This window comes from Chiroxiphia lanceolata, chromosome 1, assembly GCF_009829145.1.
Source record: "Chiroxiphia lanceolata isolate bChiLan1 chromosome 1, bChiLan1.pri, whole genome shotgun sequence".
NCBI classification, from domain to species: Eukaryota; Metazoa; Chordata; class Aves; order Passeriformes; family Pipridae; genus Chiroxiphia; species Chiroxiphia lanceolata.
In genome coordinates, this window is record NC_045637.1 from 130,139,669 (window position 1) to 130,161,209 (window position 21,541).

At 38.8% G+C, this 21,541-nt stretch overlaps 1 long non-coding RNA gene across 1 annotated transcript; it reads left to right on the top strand.

The window, feature by feature from the left end:
- Window positions 1-10,668: 10,668 nt before the first annotated feature.
- Window positions 10,669-18,544, top strand: LOC116796655. Its single transcript, XR_004360458.1, has 2 exons — window positions 10,669-11,661; window positions 14,744-18,544. It is a non-coding gene; the product is annotated as an uncharacterized LOC116796655 (long non-coding RNA).
- The last annotated feature ends 2,997 nt before the right edge of the window (window positions 18,545-21,541 follow it).

The following is a 21,541-nucleotide window of genomic DNA, read 5'->3' on the forward strand; positions in this document are numbered from 1 at the left end:
GAGAGCTCTCTCAGGTGCTTTTATGGCCTGCCACCATATAACTTCCCAAACACAGCTCTGTGGTAATCAGCTGCACATAAAGACTGATTTTTTACCATCAAGTCAGGTGTGCCTCAGATGGACCTTAAGCAAGGTCAGACAACAAAGAAAATGGCATAACAGTTTTATTTGAAACCATCCATGGCAGAAAGTAGTCAGATTGGCTGTTTCCAGACAGTTTGAGATCACAGACATGTTTCTTAAGTATTTAAAAACTATGGAGCTAAGGAAAATTAACCTAAAGTTCATAATGAAAACGTTTTTTCTGAGTTAGCCAGTAAACTACATAATTTTTCCTAGGTTAGTAAAGAACTCCCCCCAACTACGATGTGAAAATAAATTGACCAATTCTAATAACATTTCTTAAAAAAAGCCTACAGTTATGTTTTGCAATGGTTGGTTGCAGCACTGAACAGAGTTACGGTGCCTACTACACAAAAGTAAGAGGTCCTCACGAGGTTAAAAACCTGTAGGAAACTCTCTTGTTGTCTGTACAGGTATTTTCACAGTCTTCCAGATAACTGAGCAGTTCCTACCCCACAGCCGAATATTCCCATCCCTTGGGGAAAGCACATTTGCTCACCATCCACAGAGTCCTTTTTGTGTTGCAAATGTGAAGGGAATTGGGAGCTGGCTTTGCTTAAGCCAAGCACTGTTGACTACTGGAGGATAAATTACATCTGTTCATTCTACCGATATTATAAATTAGATACAAATTGTAATAATTATGCTTAATTGCTACTTAATTACTGATTAAAAGAAACGTTTTTATGATTCTTTATTACAATCCCATGCATTTTTTTCAAAGGATGTTTAATCAGGCAGACGTTCTGAAGAACAGCCACAAATCATATTTCAGTAGTAGGATTAGAAAGACAGTATTCCGTACACCATTTTGAATAAGAGCATTTGCATATGACATAAACTTCAATACAGTTGGATCTTTTTTGTCCAGTTGTTGCCAAACTAATTTGCAGCTTTTCAGAACAAAGATATTTCAGATATTCAGAGCATGCTAGAACACTAAATTAGCAATGGATTCCCTCTCCTCTCCCCTGCCCAGTATCATAGCCCTTTGTTAAGCAAACTCACAGGCAGTGATGAGGGAAAAGAAAATAACTTTTTAAATACACCTGGGATTTCTGCTCTTACAAGTAAAGTCCTCAGTTCAGTGAATCAAGAGGAAGAGATGGAGAATTTTTTTCGTGCTTGGTTGTAGAGTATAGAAGATAGATGGAGATTTGTCTGCTTGCATTCAAAGAAGAGCCAGGTGAGTCATTAATCAAGGTCATGTCTAGATAATTGGCTGAAGGGCAACAGCAGGGTTGACCCTATATTTATGGCTTTGAAAGAGCAGCTCATGTATAACAAAATTATTTTGACTGTTCTGCAATTGCTGGTTTGGGCCAGTTCTTCTATGTGTATGAATTGACTACACTTTTTGGAGTCAGTGTAGATATGCTGCTAACAACTGCTGCTATCTGACCCCAGGTATTTACAACCTAAAAAAGTCCTATTTTGTGGAGGCGAAGTCTATTTAAAATAATTTTCCAAGCATTAGAGACCAACTGCTGCTAGTGGTTTAGCGGGTTTGATTAATTATGCCTATTGCACTGCATATATAAAGCACTTATGGCAACTATATGGATTGTTTTACTGGAGAGGGGGAAGGGGACTTGCCATTTGAAAAGGAAAAAATAATCACCTATTTTCTTCTGTCTTTGCTTGTTACAAAGCCCATTGAAGTCAATGGGAGTGTTGCCATTTATTTGTTTGAGCTTTTGTCAGGCCCTGTATATGCTACTGCAAACTGGAGGGGGAAAAGGAGTACAGTTAAAGGGAAGAGAAGCAAGAGGGGAGGAGTTAAACACAGGCAAAGAATAGAGTCTTTGTCTATTAATTAGGGTTTACATGCCTTGTGGAAAGCAGCATTCCTCCGAAACTGGGTCCCTCTGCCCCACTATTTTATTTTACATCTCCCGTGTTAGTTGTTCTTCAGGTCAATATAGTGCTAATAAATTATGCACTGTAACACTCCACCGCTCTGGTGCATAGGAAAGGCATTGAATTAAACAAGCTTCTCTAGGGTCAAAAATGTTTTTTATTTCTGCAGTTATTGCCCACTTTCCCTGAAACATGTTGTCTGGCAGCAACACCTACATGTATTACAAGAACTTTTCTCGGAGTTACTCAACAATATCTTATCATTTGTTGCATATGGAGAAACAGGACCTTGCAAAACCATGGAGTTCTTCTGACGAAGTCTTGCCAATATACCTCAGCCAAAACTGGAAGGGCTCACTGGACAGTCCCAGTTCATTCCCATGTCCATTTTCTCCTGGTTACACCCACCAGAAGACAGTGACAATTAGTTGCAATTAGAGAGGAAAAGTGCCGTTGTATTTGACACTAGGCTGGACTCCGGAGATGTTGTTCTGTCTCTGGGTGTGTCTCAAACTGCTGGGTGACCTCGGGTAAGACATTTGGGACTCAGACTTATGATCAGTTTATGACAATTTAACAAGCTATTGTGTCTCAGTTGAACAGCAGTGACTGTCCTTGTGTGCACTCTTACCCAGGGCAAACAGGCTGATGTGACCCAAAGTGTAGTTATATGAGCAAATTAAGCCAGTGCAACCAGACTGCATCCCTGAGAAGGCAGCTAATCTGGTTTAATATATGTGAGGGTTTTGGTTTGTTTTGCTTTGGTTTTTTTCTGGACTGCTTTTAATCTTCACCAGTTCCCCAGTGCAGGTCATTGCAGGTTTTTTGGTAGCATTGTTGGGCATACAGTGGCGGTGCTGATTTAAACTGTAGTGAAACAGGTCTGGTTACTTTGCCCTTATTCTGAAGTAAGAGGATGTGCATGGAGAGAGTAGAGCAACTGGTGCTTGAAGATATTTTAATGTCATTGTGAGTCTGACCTACTAGATCCAAATCAGCAAAGCACCTAAATGTATCTGTGGATCAGAGTATTTGTTCCCCATGTAAGAAGGGGGAAACCTTTACCTCCCTCTTCTCCTTTCTCTGTCCAGATTGCAAACTGTGTAGTGGAAATGCTCTCACTACATGTTGGTGCGGAGTCCAACATGATGACAGACTGATCTTATTGGAGGTCTGCATACAAGTAAAAATAAATCACAAGAGTAACAGAGGGAGAGGTGTGCTCACCTGTCAGTGGAGAAAAGCAGACAGAACAGCACCAATCAACCTCTGAATTCGTAAGCTTTGTTGTCTGCCAATTAGCTCTAACCTCCAAGAAGTGATAAAGGTGTATCCTGAGCCTTCTTTCACTGGGCAATTTCCCTCAGTAAGTTTTTTATTTATTATCTGAAGTGCTTTATTTATAACCTAATTATTTTGATAGAGAGACATTATCTTAATAGTACAGTAACATGTGAATTACCATTTCACACCACACACACACACTTCCTATTCTTAGAGCAATATTTCAGAGCACTTTTCTATCTCTTTTGGTAATCAGGCAAAATAACACATGTCTTTGTGTGAGTTAAGGATGACATAGGACCTACTTCAGAGCACTGAAGAAGGATGAAGTCAAAAAAGAGCTCATGGGGCAGGACAGGTATCTGCTGTGATAAAGAGGTGCTTACCCCTCAGGGACTACAAGGTTATGTCTCAGAGAATGAGAAACATGAAATCCAGCCCCTGGGTTCTGAAAAGAAACCATTTCTTGCAGAAGAAGCTGTACATAAATTTTACTGTATCAAGTTAATTTCATGTCTGTAAGTCTGTTGAGTTGATATGTATTAGCTCTAAAGAAGTTGTTCTTTGCTTGGCTTGTTTGCACTCAAAGGCAGAGTATTTACAGTTTGTTCTTAGGTGCTGAGTAATGATGATGATGTGTTGCTTCTTATAATTATGCTCACATTTTACCATGACAGTAAATACTGAAGTTAAAAAGAATTTGCAAAGAGAGGGATCTGGGTGGGTTACAGTCAGACTGCCTCCCAATTCCTCTAACAAGGGTTCACACCACCATGTTCCAGGTCTCTGAAATGATTTCTTTCTAATGTAGTAGCTGCTAGCTAGCAATTAAATTTTTGTCTGTAGAAAATGAGTCCAGCTGGCTTTGCTTCCTCTCCCTTGAGAAATTCTTCAAAGTTCTAGGTTCCCACAGCAAGGCTTCCATGGCTTCAAAGGCATAATTTGGCAAATGCCCACTGGGCATGCGTTTGTCAAAGTACACATAGAAAATTTCAGTGTTGAAGATTTGTGCCCCAGGGAAGCTTCCACTCTGAGGTGAAATTACTTCTTTCCAAATGCCATACTTGAACTATGAAAGGATACACCCTTTATCGTAATAATAGTGACTTCCAAATGCAAAGACATAGCCTCTGATTTACAGCAAACATACCCACCGCAGATTACTTCTTAAGATATCTGAAGGCAAAGTATTACAGCAAGAGATATTTATCCTAGATTCTGCCTCATTACAAATCATCCTTGTACATTACGCTGGAGGAACAATAAAACAACTGCCTATTACCACTTACGGAGTGTCCGACAGATCAAAATGCTCTCATTTCTTACTGGTCCTCATTCAGACAACCCTGGCACTCAAATCTAACCTAAACAAGCCACACCTTTTTGAGACAACATAAGTGCTCTTGTTTTTTCCCACCACACAAAACTTTTTGTGAGGGAGGAATACTGAATGACAAGCAGTGCTCCTTCATGGAAATAAGTTATGTGAGGTTTGTTCATCAGGTGAGACACCCATGCAAGCAGCCTGTCTAGTGGCTCTCTTCTCTGAGAGCACTTGTCAGATCTCCTATGCTCATAAACTCACTCCATTTGCCAGTCTTTTTTTTTGTCACACACAACAAAGGTTACATGAGTAACCATAGAGAAAAATTTGGCAGTGTATCATGGCCCAGTACAGAAGAACTAGTGATTGTGTCACTTGTCTGCTACTGTCCCAAAGTAGTGTATCCAGAGCGACTAAGTGTCTAAGCTCCCACTTCAGTCAATAGAGAAAGACAGGCTGAACTATTTTTATAGATATCAAACTTTGATTATTCTGTTAGAGTATGGCGACATGTTTCTGGGAGTGAACATTTGCCTCCATAATTATAAAGGAAGCATAGACAACTGAGTTATTCTAGATGCCAATTTCTTAGACAGCTAAATCTAAGGAGGTGAGTATCATCCAAGTGGACAAAACAATGCCCAGAGAACAGCAACAGAGAAAGTAAAGTTGTGTATAAAAAAACAACTGTGACTGGATGTTTGTTGTCCTACAGACTTTCTTCTGTACATAGGCAGAATGGCCTCCAGTCAGAAAAATTTTGTTTTCAGTTACAGCTATGGAAGTGCAGTATGGTTTTAGCACTAGAGATCCAAGTTACCTGCTCTTCAGGAGGGTGATGTGTACTTCTTGGTGCTACGGGAAGAGTAGAACAGGTACCCTTCAGGTACTGCAGAGTTCCTTTCTGTGCTCATCTCTCCAACTGGTTTTCATCTCATTTGGTGGCTTCAGCAGAAAAGCTTGTGCAAACAAGGCTGAAAACAGTAAAATAGGTAGACCCCTTTCTACCATTTTATGTACCATTTGCTACATAACATCTAGTCTCACCGATTATTTCAGGGGAAGGAGCAAATGGAACCTTAAGCACCTAATTAGGGCTTAGCTGTCTAAGTCAGCTTGGAGAATGAGGCCTAAGCACCTACATAGTGAGCCTGGAGGGACTTTGTTCTCACAGAAGAATATTGCTCTGGAACTCACCTCCTTACACTTTCATCTCATTGAACCTGAACCTCTTGTCCTGCAGAGCAATAGTGTGTTCTCAGGCTAGTTTTTGAGGGCTGGTTTAAGCTTCAGGGGAGTTTCTTTTAGTTAAAAATAGATAGTGTCAGTGTTTCTATCTGCTACAGCATTTTGCATTTGCAATGATTTCTGTATATGTGGCTTTTGAGTCATTACAATGTAATGAATTTAATTCATTACAGGAAGATTTAATTCATTATAACATCCGTAGCTTTCTCAGGACAGGATATATTTGTCTGTAGTCTTCCCTTTAGTCTGCTTTGTTATCTATAATATGCCTTCCTTTGACACAGATGGCCACACATCATAGCTTGTTCTGGTTAGGAAGCTAAACCACTGATGGAGTCAGGCTCTTTCTTGGTTTCAGTTCCACCTATTTGCAAAGAACATGCCAACTCCCTTTTCTCTGCCTGCAGATGCAATCAAACCACAAAGACAGTATCTTTTTTTACAGCATGACTTTTTCTTTTGGTTCAGTACCCCCAGTAAGTTCTCCCTTTAGGCATTTATGCCCAGATTGCTTCCTTTTACTGCTGTGTTTAGAGCTTATTTCTCTTTCTGTTTCAGCTACCTTGTTTTCTTATACACACATACACACAAATACACCCTTACCCAAAGCAATAACCATCAGTACCACTTGCCTACATTATTCAAGATTTAGGGTGTACTTTTGCCTTGTCTCAGAAACCTGTATTACCTCATCAAAGAACTACTTGGCTCTGTTATCTCAGATGAAGGGTGGTGGTTACTTCCACCAGCCTCAATGCTTCTTCTTCCAGTCTTCAAAAATAGTACATCATATTCACCCTGTGTTTGCCCTTACAGGATTTTCTACTTGCTTATCTTTCATTTATCTCTGTATTGCTTCTTTTGGCATTAAAATACAGAATGGAGGTGCTGGATCTGGCTGCCATGGCCCTCTCACTGACACTGTTCTATTATCTTCTATCTTCACAGATAATAGATAGTGGAAATACTTTTGAAGTATATCTATAAATGAAAGATGAAATATAAATTTGCATGAGTTGTTGTCAAGTCCTGCTAGGGTTTTTCTTTGTTTGTTCTGTTTTTTATTTCTCTGATTCCTCAGCTTTTTTTAGTTGACTTTTAAAGAGAGCCTGTAACTTCAAGCACCACTAGGGAGGAAGGCTATCTGAGGACCTCAATGAAATTGCATCTAAATTAAGAGAATAAAGGTTAAAGACAGGTTTTTTCTATCAAACAACCATCTCTGGAATTAGGCAAATAATGCTCTTACAGTTATGAAGCTATTAGCTGCTAAAGCTTTTTGATTTTTCCCTCATCAAACAACTTCTGATGGCCAAAAGCCATATTGATAGGGATTCACTTATGTCATAGACTTTCTTTTGGGAGAAATACAAAGAAATATATGGGTCATTATGACCCACCCCCTCATTACAACTGTGGAAATGCAGGGGGTTTTATAAAAGAATAACATTTCTGTGATACCTTGGTTGTCAAAAACCACAATCATAGTCATTGTTTATGCATTAGGGAAACCTCATCCTAAATCTGGCACCATATGGGGGTGAAAAAAGCAGCTGCTGACATTTCAGGATAAAAATTATGATCTAGCTGCAGATATGACTCAGCATGATGAGCCTGACAACAGGAAAAAAAGCAAAGCAGCATGGGCAGGCTTCAAATGTCCCTTCAAGGCAGCAGCCCAAATGCATTTCCAAGGGGAGAGGCTTTCAACATGCATCAAGTGGGACAGCTCCTTAGGAACTCCCCGTGGAAAGCCTGAACAGGGCTCTAGACCAACATAGCCAAAAGGGTTGTTGATGCTGATGTTTGTTGTAATCCAAGGGAGAAAACTAATCAATAACTGCCCGGAAAGAGTTTTGGAATATTGTTTTTTCTGCTAATTTTTGTGAACAATGAAACCATGCCGAGCAAAACTATGCCAGCAGCCCCACCTCCCTGTTTTCAACCCCTCTCTGAAGCACTAGCTCATCACTTTTCAGTCATTTTGGAGTTCAGTTGATTCCTTTTGATCAGAAAATAACAGAGATACTTGGCTTCTTCCATGCAGCCCCACTGGTATTCAGCATCCCTGAATTCTTTCACCAGGCCACTACCTTCTCCACATTCAATCTACCCATTCTCTTGCTATCATGTCTGCAGAAAATCTTACTGCTGCTGACCTCCTGAATGTTTTACTCTCTGGGTCTTTTTTAGCTCCTCTGTTCTTGGAGTGTTATTTCCTGGGGCAGGGATGCTCTTTTTCTAAATGCATCTGAAATATGGACGTTGTGGATGAACTACTGTGACAGAAAGGCACTACATACAACTTCAGGAAAATGCTAGACTGTTGACATGTATGTCCAAAGCCAAGTTCTACATTATATCTGGCAACGAATACAAGTTTTGTTTACTCCATAAATATGAACTTTGCAATCCTTGTGTCAATCTCAGCCTTTTGGTTTGGGAGAAGCACATGCTTTAACCTCTGACTTGATGAGAGGTATATCCATTTGAAAACTAAAATGCAATTGCTTTCTTCAGAAAATGCTTATTTTGGCAATGGATGGGGAGTTTCAAGTAGTGTCTGTGTCAAGGCTGAAATTCATTCATACTTTTATCACAGGGCTTTTCACATCACCCATTCACTCTGTGGTGGGGACATGCCTGAGTTGGGACAGGTGGAATTCCTAGTGTAGAGGCTACAGGGCCTTGGGCAAAAGCAGTGCTAAGACCAAGATTCTGGCTACCTTTTTGCCAATTTAGCAGCTTGCAATTCATCTTTTCCCTGTGATTGAGGGCCTCAGAGAAGAATAGGACAGCAAAGTGTGGCTATTGGTTGGATAAGATATTCTGGCCTTTGGAAACTGGTCCAGAGGCCATAGGTTGGTCATTTATCCTTTAATCTAGAAAAGCCACAAACACCAACCAACGAATCAAACCACCCAGAAAAAACAAACAAACAAACAAACAAACCCCCAACCAAAAAAACCCCCACAGAAACCCAAAAAGTCATATATAGAATCAATAGAATAATAATTTAATAACTTGAGACTCCAAGTTGATTTGTAGGTAGATGTTAACTTTTTCAAAACACTGCAGGGAATTTGGATTTTTCACAACCTGTCCTGTACTGCTTTGAAAGAAAGTGTTTGCCGTTTTTGGCTATTTCTGTAGATTATTTCACAGCCTAAATATTCTGTTTGGTTCTAGTATTGCATTATTTGTTAGGAACGTATTAGCAGCCTGATTTCCTAAATGTCTGCCACATCAATTTGAAAAGATACTACTTACCAACTAATAAATAGATTTCAATATTTTTTCTGCCTACTTTTGGATGTGTGGGAGAGAAACGAAGCTAAAGAGTCTATGACCTGTGCTCTTATAGTAGACAACTGAATATTTATGTATTTATAATGGATACATGTTCAAGGTTCAGCATTGCTATCTGTACCTATTATTATTGTTGTGTTATCATCATCATTATTTTGCACTGTGGTAGAGATCCCCCTAAAGATCAAAGTCCTTTTGTATTAGGCTCTGCATGAAGAAAATGAGAGGCCCTGCTCCCATGCTAATCACCTCCACTCATGCTTCAGCTGCACAAATGTTGTACTTGTGAAGCAGCTTCTGAATGTATAGTGTAGGGCATCACAGAAAACATGTATCGGATGCATTAGCTCTGTCATACTATTCACCCAGTTCTTCAGAGAATTTGACTACTGCTGCATCTCTACAGATGCATTGCTACATAGGTTTTTGTATAATTTGACTTCTTTACATACTCTATTGATCACTCTGCTACTAGTTCTTTTTACGGCTTGGTCATTTTGTCTGATGTGTTCTTGCATAACATTGAGATCTTGTCTCTGTAAGGTCTAAGTATCACATGACTTATTTTTTTGAGAGTTGTCTGCAGTTCAGGACAAGGAATGTGATTGTCTGATTAGTGTTGAGAGTTTAGAGCTGTATGGATATGGAGAGTTTTCATATGTGTGGTGTGTTTCAACAAGTTGCTGCTTTGCTGTTCTGGGGAACCTGTTCTCCCATGGTGCTAACAGTTTTGGTGCATAAATACAACAAATGTAATTTTTCTTGCAGAGTGCAATATGTCATTCAATTTAACATGGAACATCTAGATAATTCTTCTTATTGTTTGAAATCCAGTATATTTCCTTCAAAGTAAGGTGACATCCATCGTGCAGTCAAATGACTATAGCTCACTGGAAAGGCCATTTAGGGAAAGCTGTGGCATACATTGTGGAACTGTTAACTCAGGACGGAAACATTTATGGCTGAGGTGTCAAGAATAACTGCATTGTCTGTTCATGAGTTTTGTTGCTTCATAGTTTTCTTCATCCCTAATGTGATCTGTTATAAAGAATGGGGAAGTTACAATGATTTAGTTAAAAAACCCACATATTTATAACACAGGTAGGATCTTTCATTGTGGCTGGACACCATGCTTTGTCAGACCAGTGAAACTGATGTGAATAATATGTAAGTTTTTTTGCTCACCTTCAACACCACCATCTAAACCGTTGCAAAATCTTAACTGAGCCTTCGTTCTCAATGAGCTGTTGACTCCATAGCCTACAGCGGGAGAGCTGTGTTTGTGGAAGCCCCAGTTAAAAAAGACAAATGCTTTTCCAGCTGTGATGTTGAAATTCTGATTTAGATGCCAAAGTAGAAAATGTTGTTTTTTTAAAACAACAATGGTAGCAAAAACTGTCCTTCTAACAAATGTATGGTATTATTCCTCAATTCATTTTTAAGACATTATGTTTCACTTCCTACTTAACAGTATACAGAAGGAAACAATAAAACTTGCATCACAGATCTGAAGAGTAGCTTTCAGGCTGTGCCCTCATGTTGGTCTAGAGGAAAATAAGGAGCAGGAGGCTAAGCCGAGAACATGTGTGGAGACTGGCACCACGAAAATACTGCAAATTCCTGCTCCGATCCCCTCTGCTTTTTGTATGCCCATTCTAGGCAATGTGACAATGTGTTTTCTTACTGGGTATATCACCCCTGGAGACAGAATGTCCTCTGGGCCTCCTCCAATAGGAGGATGATTTGTTGGTTTAGCAATCATTGACTCATCCTTATTTTTTTTAACGCAAATTAAAGTTGGCAGCAAAGCAACCTCATGTTGTTCAGTGGCAGCTCCTTGGCATCTCCTTGTTCTCCCTGGTTAGGTCCCCTGTGCCAACCAACACATGGACTTCAGCAGTTGTTTAGAGTGCTTCATCTGGCTTGTAATCTGTCATATGTTTCCAGAGATGTACTGGCAGGTAGCTGAACGATGACTCAGAAAACATCTAGGGTTTTCATTAAAACCACAAATGCATGTATTAGCTAAGTTATTTACAACTGGAAGTAAGCAGCCAGACACCATGTATACAAGTATCTAATCACCTAGTAAAGAAAGAATTTTAGGTTACCAAGCAGTTAGAGCTAGGGTATTTAGGTACAAGCAAATAATTTCAGTTTAGGATGAGGTCAGTTGTCTCCACTGATTTCTCTGGCATTGACTAGAAGGTATCTGTAATGTTCAAAAGGCTGCTGACAACATCAATCAAAACCTATTATGTGACACGTTATTTGCTTGGAGATCTGCTGTATTAAGATGCCATGTGGTTGGAATCAGATAATTTTAATTGTTATCACATGTAATTGTCAGCCACATAATTGTGTCTTACCGATCTTTAACAGTGTTTGTTTTTCAGACTTCTTTCCTGAGGCCCAAGCTCTTTGTAGATTACTTCAGTGGTCTTTTTAATATCAAAAGGAAAACTAAAGTTTTCAGAGACCGGACATCGCAGTGATCCTACATCTAAACAATGGTGTGTCTGATGTTAAACCAACATTGTAATCCAACTTCCCCAGAAGTTTCAGAGCTCGTTGTAAAATGCTATTTAGCTGTAAAAGCAGCAATGGAGCTTTTTGTTCTAACCATGCAAAGACAAACCGTTTCTAGTCACATTGTTTTGAATGGATTTACTCTCTGTTTTTGCTAATGTAACTGGCCTAGCAAGCTTCTGGAAGATATAACATGCTACAAAATGGAAGAGGGGAGGATGCTAACAATTACTAACTGTTATTTGATAGAAGCAGAAAGTATCTGACGATATATTATGGTCCTAATTATTTAAAAAAACCCACTGAGGCACATATGGATTTCCAAGCATATATGGTGGCAGTATTTTCATGATTATTCTATTAATATTTGCTAAACTGAGATAAATTCCATTTCTTCACTCTATTCTACCTTATGTTTATATCTAACAAGTAAGGGCTTCTCTCTGTTTAGCAACTTGCAGTTTTGCAAGATAAGTTGTATTTTAGACACTTTCTAAATGTTTGATAAAATTTTTATTTCATAATATCCCTTAAGGTAAGATTAAACAGTGACGATCCACCTCCTCAGAACACAGTTCTTAACAAGCAATTTTCTTAATGAGACATACCACAGGCAGATGAGAAAATGTTGCCTCTGGTAAATTTGCATACATTCATACTCATAGAATATGATCAATTTGTCTGCTTACATATTTTTACACTGTCTCCAATTATTCTTATATAAAAAAAAAAATCTGGTTTTAGCTAAAGTGTATCTTCCTCTTGGACTTAAGAGATCATAAAATATATCTGGTACATCCCTGGAAAGATTTTTCCAACTCATAAATATGTTTACTGTTAGAAAGACAATTTACTTTCAGTCTGTGTGGCTTAGGTTTCCAGCCCTTGGTTCTCCTGCTAGATGGAAGAGTCCTTTCTTACCTGATATTTCTCTGCTGTGAATCTCTTATGTGTACAGTTCACCTCTTCCCATCTTCCTCCTGACAAAATCAACATGGAACTCTCTATACTTTTGTTGGATTTTCGTTCACTGCAAGGAATTCTTCTTTGAATAACTTTATGGTTCTTTCCTGTACCATTCCTGGTTTCTGTTTGATTGTCCAGTTTTCATCACTGTATGCCATCCTGCCAAACTCATGTCATTCAGAGATTGTATTTAGGGACATGTTTACAAGACCATTGGTGAAGGTGCTAAGGAATATGAAGTCTCGTACGGAAGTCAAGGAAACATTAGGAACATTCATTCAAGTACAAATCCTAGCTGATGCCTATTTTTTTGAGATCTGTCAGCCAGTTTTTAATTGATTTGATATGTGTTTTATTGCTATTACAAAATGCTAAAATCATAATAGTATGTCAGTTCATGTGAATATTAATTTAAGCCTTCCAAGGAATCCTTGTTCCTTCTGTATTACTGTAGTACCAGAGTGCCTTCCACATAGAACAAATACCATTAAAGAAGTCCCATTGCAGGGACTTGATAGTATATGTGGCATTTTCTCTACGTCAGGATTTAACAGCAAATAGTTTATTTGACTATCGTGCACATTATGTTACTGGTTGAATAACTACTCGATTAAGGTCATATCAATAAAGAATCTGCTGGTGTAAATGCTTAACTGCATATATCCATTGTGAGTTACCTTCCAGTCTTCACTTTGATTTGTACTAAATATTATAGTATACATCCAGAAAGCATAAAAAGAAAAGCCATTAATGACACACACACAAAGACAGTATTACATTTGAAATTGGGACTCCAGAATTCAAAGCATGATGAGTTTAGTGTCTCATGCTAAAAGCTGATCCATTGTAAGTGCTAAAAACAGCATATATACTGTTGAAATCAGGAACCTATGTTGTTGGTATTCTCCAAGTTGCATAATTGAATGAGACGTGCGTAACCAATTTAACTATAATGCAATGACAGGGAAATTAGCTTCTACAAGCGTTGACTATTCAGTATGTTTAATGTACCTAAAGCCCTGAAATACATGTATTTATTACCAAATCCTGTGGATAAACAGAAGTAAATAGGCCTTGAGAAAACCTGGTGCTAACAATATTCTGTGGTTGGCATTCAAGTTAAGTTGTTTTCAGTGCAACTACTGTGAAGTATTTATACCTAAAGTCTGAAAGACATTAAATATAAGGCTAAGCAATGTCCTATAGCTAATATATATGAATACTAGCAACATGTATAGCATAAATATGCCTAAGCAATTAGTATAACAGTGTTAGGTAAGTGCAAAAGGAACTGAGAGGAGTTAGATGTTCACAAGGTAAAGGTCTGTGTGTGTCCATGAGCTTGTCGAGGCTGTTGCAAGTTTTCTGTCCTTCAGATTCAGCAGAGGAGGTGAGGAATCATTATGGTATCTCTGAGTGCAAGACTTCTTCATTTGTGTCAGATGTGGTTGTTTTGGTTTGAGTTTTTTTCCACGTCTCTGGCAGCTCCTCTCTAGTTACTCACCCGAAGAAGATGTGACTTCATCAAAAATAACAGGGTAAATTAGGACAAAGTCTATGAAAAATGATGTTTTAGCTTAAAAGGAATTTCGGTTGTGGACTAAAATCTTCATTCTGGTCAAAAAGAAATTATTTTTCACTGCAGCAGCCTTAAAATTGAACATCAGGCAGATCAAATGATCTGGAGAGAATCTCCTGAACTCTGGAGAGAATTAATACTCTTCAGCTTTAAAAATACGTAGAGATTTGTTACAACAACTTGGGATATTGACTACACATCAGAGAATGGCTCTTGATAATTCTCGTCCAGATCACTAGTATGAAAGGGGATTCCTAAAACAGAAATATCTCCAACTCCCACAAGCAGTAATTAAAAATCCCAAATAAGCAGTTGGCTAAATTTAGTGTTCACATACATGTGTCATTTCCCATTTGTAATCAATGAGAAACTTCTGTATACACCCCAGGGCAATGTTTGGCTCATCATATGTAACATTTTAGCAACAATTTAGGATGACTAATGATCAAGTCAGTAGCCGTGTAATATTTGTTAATTCTTTTCTACCACTGCTTAACTTTATATTATTTTTAAATTTACAGCTGCCATGGAAAATGACCAGAAATCTACTATCTGAGAAAACCCATCCATCATCTTCAGGCAATCTTCCAATTTGTTAACTTTAGCTGCTACTAATAAGTGTCTCAGTCCAGGAAAAGCAATTATTACGATGTTTCACAGAATAGCTTCCAGACAGCACATGATGTAAACTGCTCTTGGGCAGCATTTTTTCAAAGGAAACGGGTTTTTTATTTTTTTCTTCAGTAAGCAACTTTACCAATGCAAATGTGACAGAAGCAGAGGTAAAGAGGAAGAGCTGTTGGAAATGGGAGTTGGCCATAGCTACTGTGCCCATTTACACCATCCAAAGACTTGGATCATGGTGCTTTGTAAAGCCTTTGATCAGCTTGCAGACTCAGTAAGGAGTGATTGAGATACAGTCACTAATGTGTTACATATCATAGAGCCAAATCAGGCAACCTGGTTTGACTGCAGGTTCACATCCAGAGAGTGATAATCTCACCTACTATCTAGCATACATAACCAGGAATGAAAAACAAGCCAAGCTCAGTGTGTTAGCATCTCTATTTTGATTCTTGCTATTTTGAGGCCCTTAATGAAAATGCAACATCATTGCAGGCTGCTGCTTGCAGTCAGTACCCTGATCAGTATGCTTGCACGTGGCAGTCATTTGCATTTTTCTCAGTACTGTCTCCAGAGCACAGGGACAAGCTGCCACGCCAGGGGAAGGTGCCACTGGTAAGCATCACTGTGAAGGTGTTCACTGGCCTGGAGAGACGAGGCTTCTCCAAGGTAATCATGGACCATGATTAGGTGGCTTAGGTGGGTATCCTGCCGGAGGATGAACTCAGCTGAACTCCCAGTACGGAGAGCTTCCTATTAGAAAAGGGGAAACCAAAGCAGGAGAGGGTCAAAGGAGCAGCGCATGGTTTATCTATGACTACCTTCACTGTAGCCTGATTTCTGTAACACGGGACCTCTGTCAAGGGATTGGGGAGGGAAATTTGACAACTCCTCTATGATGACAAACATACACTGGCAAAATTCTGCTTTATGATCTTATAGTTAATGCATTTGGGATCAGTCAGATAATCATATGGTGGCATCTCACTAAGCCTCTCTGATTAGTTTGAGGGACTGGTTTGAAAGTTTCTCATGGCTCATTCCTGGCTGTTCTTCACATGACCTTTTAAACAGATGTTAGCTTGTGACTAGTTTTCAGTCTGCCTCTGCTAGTCTCCTGGATCTTGAAGGCTGTTGATAGCTGATGACATTCAGCACTTTTCCAGATACCCATCCACCTCATCAGACTGAATGACTTGTCTTTTCAATTCTACTTCTGTAGTGTATTATAAATTGTTTTGGTGTGTTTGGATTTCTGGTTGAGGACTTGCTTTCTAATCCTTGAAGAATTGGATGCTAAGAGGAAAGCATGATCTAGATTACTTCTGAAAATTTCAGATTAATGCACTAGATCATTCTGCACAATAGCTAATCCAAACCCATTTACTTTGTAAGCAAAAGTTTGGTCTGGAGTACCATCATTACGTTGTTTGCTAGGAGAAACGAGTCCAATGGGACCATGGTACATGTAGAATCTTTGTTTTGCAATTGGTTCTTTTCATGACTAAATTAATCAGACACATATACTAGAAGGTTAGAAACCATAATTTGCCTGGCTTAAAAGGAGCTGTTCAGCACATCAAGATGTTTATTTAATTCATCAAAGCTGTTTTGGCCTGCAGAAATGCATACATACAAACATATATATATTCTTAAAATATGTTTAAGCATTCAGTCATGTATATATATATATGTATGTATGTATGTATATATATACATTTCTCCTGTGTAGTTTTTATTGAATTTGAAAATGAATTTTCCTTATAAATATGTAAAATTCCTTCTTATATATGCAACCACATACATGTGCACGTGCTCATCATCAATATGTTGTCCTGCTTTTAATTGTTGAAGACTGAGAGATGTCAGCAAACAATTTGGTTTCGACATCTAAGGAAAGGGTAAGAGTATATTACTGAAAGATCAGCAGTTGATTGGCCCCTTGGACGTTCTTGGCCCCTTGAACACCCTGCAAATAAATGCCTGAAAGGCTGATTTTGCCATAAGCCGTGGGAGCTGATCAGAGTTCAGTTATAGCAAAGTCTATATTCTTCATACAATTCCTAGGTGGTTTAAAATATTCACCAACTTAGTTAAGTGTCTTTTGTTCTCCTGGGCAGTAGTTCTACTGTGAGATGGAAAGTGTTAAAATTACTTTCCCTGGGATAGGGATAATGAGAGCTTCTGCCTTGTCTTTTTTTTTTTTTTTTTGCTTCATGGGAAATGTTTTTGGGCATTAGTGATGTAACAGGAAATATTTAATGGTACCTTCTTGATTCCTGACAGCATTATGCTATCTGTAATGATGAGAAAGGTGAAAATAAAAATGACATTTCCTATTTGGTAGGTGTTCTGTAGCACTAACAGAAAATCCAACAGTCAGACAATTTCAAGAATAAAAATTATTATAGGCCCAGTGAACTGAAAAAATGCTACTTCTCTCTGTATGTTTTAGCAGAAGATTCTTTTTAATTAAATAGGTAAACTAAGATATCAAATTTAAAGTCATCCTTTGCCATCAATTCGAAACTAGAAATGATCACTTCTTTCCTAGAAACATCCATTTTCACTGAGAGTGACTCTGGCCTTTCTGGTGTCACTCTGGTATGTTATTTCACAGCAATGTGCTCAGCCTCTAAAGCACAAACCATTAATGCGTATATTTCCTTTTCATCCAGATATTCATTTTCTTGTATAAGACAGTCTTGTTCCCTAAATCTTTCCAGACCTATCACTTAGTTTATGTGCACAACAGGTTTTTGACGGTTCTGTGTTTCTTCCTGAAGCAAAAAGTCAGAGGAAATAAAAAGGAATTCTTATGTCTAAGTATTTGAAAATTACTCTGGTCTAGATGCCACTAAAGCACAAATGTAACAGCACATATTTTAAAAAAAAATTGCTAGATTCAGAATATAACATTCCAGACACACCATATTGTATTCAAATCCATACAACCCTTTTGTCTGAGTAATTTACTCTCCTGAGAGGTAAGGGAAAATGGGTGACATTTTTTCAGCTCTGTACTTTGCAACTTATTGAGGTCCTCAAATTCATGTTTCCTTACATTCTTTCTTTGTACTCACTGTGTTTGTCAGAAGAGATGTGTGAATGAGAATATATTTGAAATCTGCATTGCTTTTGGGGCTTGGTTCAAACAGGATTAGCAGCCATAGAAGGATCTCACCAAAGGTTTTCATGACTTCTAGTCACATCATTAATGAAGAAGACCTTTTGAACATTTTGGTCTTCTTCCTTCCATATGAAAAGAAATAGCGATTCTGCCTTTCAAAAACATTTTGAAATTGCCAGAGATGCAGATATTAATCACTGTTATACCTGTTTACAAGCAGTGAGAAAGACTATGTTTAACAGAAAGACCATATTTTATTATATTTACAACAATAGAACTGGAATATAACCTTTTTATTTAAAAATCAAGCCACAGATTAAGTTTTGATTGCAGTATTTTGTACTGAATATAAGAATAATGAAAGCAATTAAGTATTCATAGTCCTGCTCTCACACAAACACCTTCCATGGTGAGCCTGTTTATGCAACCAAGTGTGCCATACAATTGCTTTTATTACCTCCTTATAAAACAGCCTGTATAAAACACTTTTTTTTGATTGTTTCTTTGTGTATTGTTGAGTATGTTTGCATTCTAAAGGGCTTTGCCTCATTAAAGTAATTACCATAAACTTGCTGTAGCTTGTTTTTTTTCCCCTTCTCCCTCTGAGCACTAGAAATATCCATAAAGAGTTCTTGCCTAGCCAGGATGTTCTGTGTCTCCCAAGGCTAGCAGTGGGAAGCTTCATTCTGAGTACAAAAAAAAAATCTGCAGAGATTTTCTTTAGCTGGACCATCAAAAGCAGTGAGCATGAGCAGTGAAGGGGTGAATGTGGTTGAATTCTGCTGGCTCTAGCAGGACTTCTGCTCCCCCTCTTTTTGACACAAGCACAAGAAGAGCGGAGGCTTCCAGATACCAGTTATTCCATGTGAGGGGAAGGATGGAAAAGTCTGTTATGGGAAAAGATTTTGATTGATCCTTTTATGGCTTTTGTGGTTTTCAAGGGGCCAGGGCTATTCTTCACCTCTACCCATGATAGTCTCTGCCCTCCCACAGTTAATCCCACGGAAGGGACCTCCAGTTTCTCCCCATAATACCTTAGGTACACCTGTTCAGCTGGGGAGATGTAACACATGTATAACTTCTGTCAAGGATTTTAGCAATTTGTTTCCTACCAGTGCTGGGGGATGAAGAGAGAGAACTCTCCAGAGTTGCACCTGGGTGAGCACAGCTTCAAGCTGACCAAAAGCATGGTGAAAACAAAGGCAGAGCCTATGCTGTAGGATGGCTGATGAAGTAGTCTCCAATAATTTTCCATGAATGAGCTTAATGAAAACTTCTTAGAAAAATGAAGGCTTGCAGGTAGAGAAGTCTGAAGATCTACAGGTAAAGGGGACAGGGAACATAGATGGCTGGACGTTCTCTGAAATAAAGTCCTCAAATCAGAAAATGCTGATTTGTCAAACTCAGAACTTTCAATGGTAAGATGGTCATGGGTTCAATGAGTTTCTGGTCAGAGACCTTCATTTGCTGCTTTAGGGCAGCCAGAACTCCCTGGGTAGGATATTCAGATCCAAAACAGCAGACAACATGTAGGATTATAATCTCCTTAAACAGACCCAGGAGCATGGAAATCAGCACCCCACAGCTGGGGTGGGTTCTGGGCTTCTGGCTCCTTCAAAATGACAGCTTTTCCTGTTGGAGATACTCCAATTTGCACAGATTCCAAGACAATCATTAGGCAAGAGAATCAAAGAACCTGAGCTGGTAATCCAGGAATTACATCACCATGCTGGGAGGAGCCGATGGAAGCACAGGTCTCTTCCCAGACTGACATGTCATTACCTGTATATAGTGAAACTTCTTCAGCCAGGAAAATGAGCAAAAGCACCCCACTCTCTTCCAGCACACTGAGCTGATCCTGGACTACTATTCTTTTTTTTTTTAGAAATGTTTTTTACACAGTTCTTCAACAGAGCCTGTGAGTACTAAGAGAGGGCCCTATTTAAAAGGCCTTAATAGCATACTGAAGTAGAATAGCAACAGGGACCATCTTGAAATTGTGAGATCTTTCGCCCTTCAGGGAAACCATTTTTCCTACCCAGCCCCAAAAAGAAATAAGTCAATGAAAAATAAAAAAAATATTTTAAGGCCAGGAAAGTATATAGCGCTACAGCACTCAGTAAAGGGGCCCTTTATTTTCAGGAGTACACAGAAGTCACTAGCAAGAGTCTCTTGATAACCACAGAAATCCTAAACAGAGCTGTAGGGAGAAGAATCAGGCATTCCTGCAGTGTGCTAAGGGACAGACCCAGGTGAGGAAAGCCATAATTATGACTGCTGTCAATAAACATGCAGTGCCATACCCACAGAGGTTCCGCCCTTCAGATTGCCAACTGAGACAGCTGGAGATGCTAGGGCTTATTTCTCACCTTAAAAGTTCAGTAGTGCAAGTGGTTGCCTGACCCCTGGCTCTGCTGTCCGCCAAGGTGCTGTGATGAAATACATGAGGGACAGGGTTGCATCAAAACCTGAAAGGCCTTGTTAGGAAGCCAGTAGAAACCTTCTGTATATGAATGTAGGAAAATGAACTTAATCTTGCTTTCCTGTTTGACACAAACTCACATTTAACTGGAATCTTACCATATTACATTCTCTTGTATCACCAGTAGGCTAACTTTGCTTGCAAATCAGATATTCCAGTGGTAACTGCAAATGGTTACTCTGGAAATCTATAATCTCCCTCCTTTCCTGGTTAGCTGTTGCTCGTGCTGCTGGCTGTAATCCCTGGGAGGTGCTGAACACCTACCTGAAAGGTATCAACTCCAAATCTCTATTCTTTAAATAATCCTAAACCATAAAATCATGCATAATTCTTTTCTTTATGATCATATAACTTCTTGTAGAACAGAATTCCCTCCAAATACCCACGCCTGGTCTTAGTTTTCCTTAGCATTATTATTTATTGCAGAATCTTTCAAAATATCTGCTTTGCTATCAGAACTGCTGTGATTTACATGTGGGCAACAGTAAGTCCGTCCTACAGCTTTAAAGGTCAGCCTGGCCTCTTCTTATCTCAACACCACTGCACTGCTTCACTACATCTAAGTCTAAAGAAGTGGCTTGTGTTTATTTGTTGGTTGTCTCAATGATTTTGGAAGCTGCCAGTGACTTTCCTAATTCAATAATGCTGCTACTACAGCATTAATTATTCATCATATCCTGAAAGCAAAAGTGGAGTGATTTAAGAACAAAAGGATTTAAAGAAAAATAAACACATGACCCACTGTGGCTGCTTTGGGGAAAGTAGTAATATATGCATGGCAAATGCAGTAATGAATAGCATCTGCTTTATCTGTGGAAGAGCAAACAGTTGTAGACATTGATCATTTCTCAAAAAGAGTGGCTTTGACCAAAAACATGGAGGAAAGCCATCCAGAAGCTATTTTGTGCAAATGAAGTACAGATTTGTGTATATGAGTCGATACACCATTTGCTGTTTCCTTTCATTAAAACCACAACATTAGCACTGGAAAATGATTATAATGGTTACAGTCAAAGCCACTGTAATGCTCAATTCACAGACAACCCAGTGAGTGCAGGGGAGGAAAAGAAATCTTTCTGATCT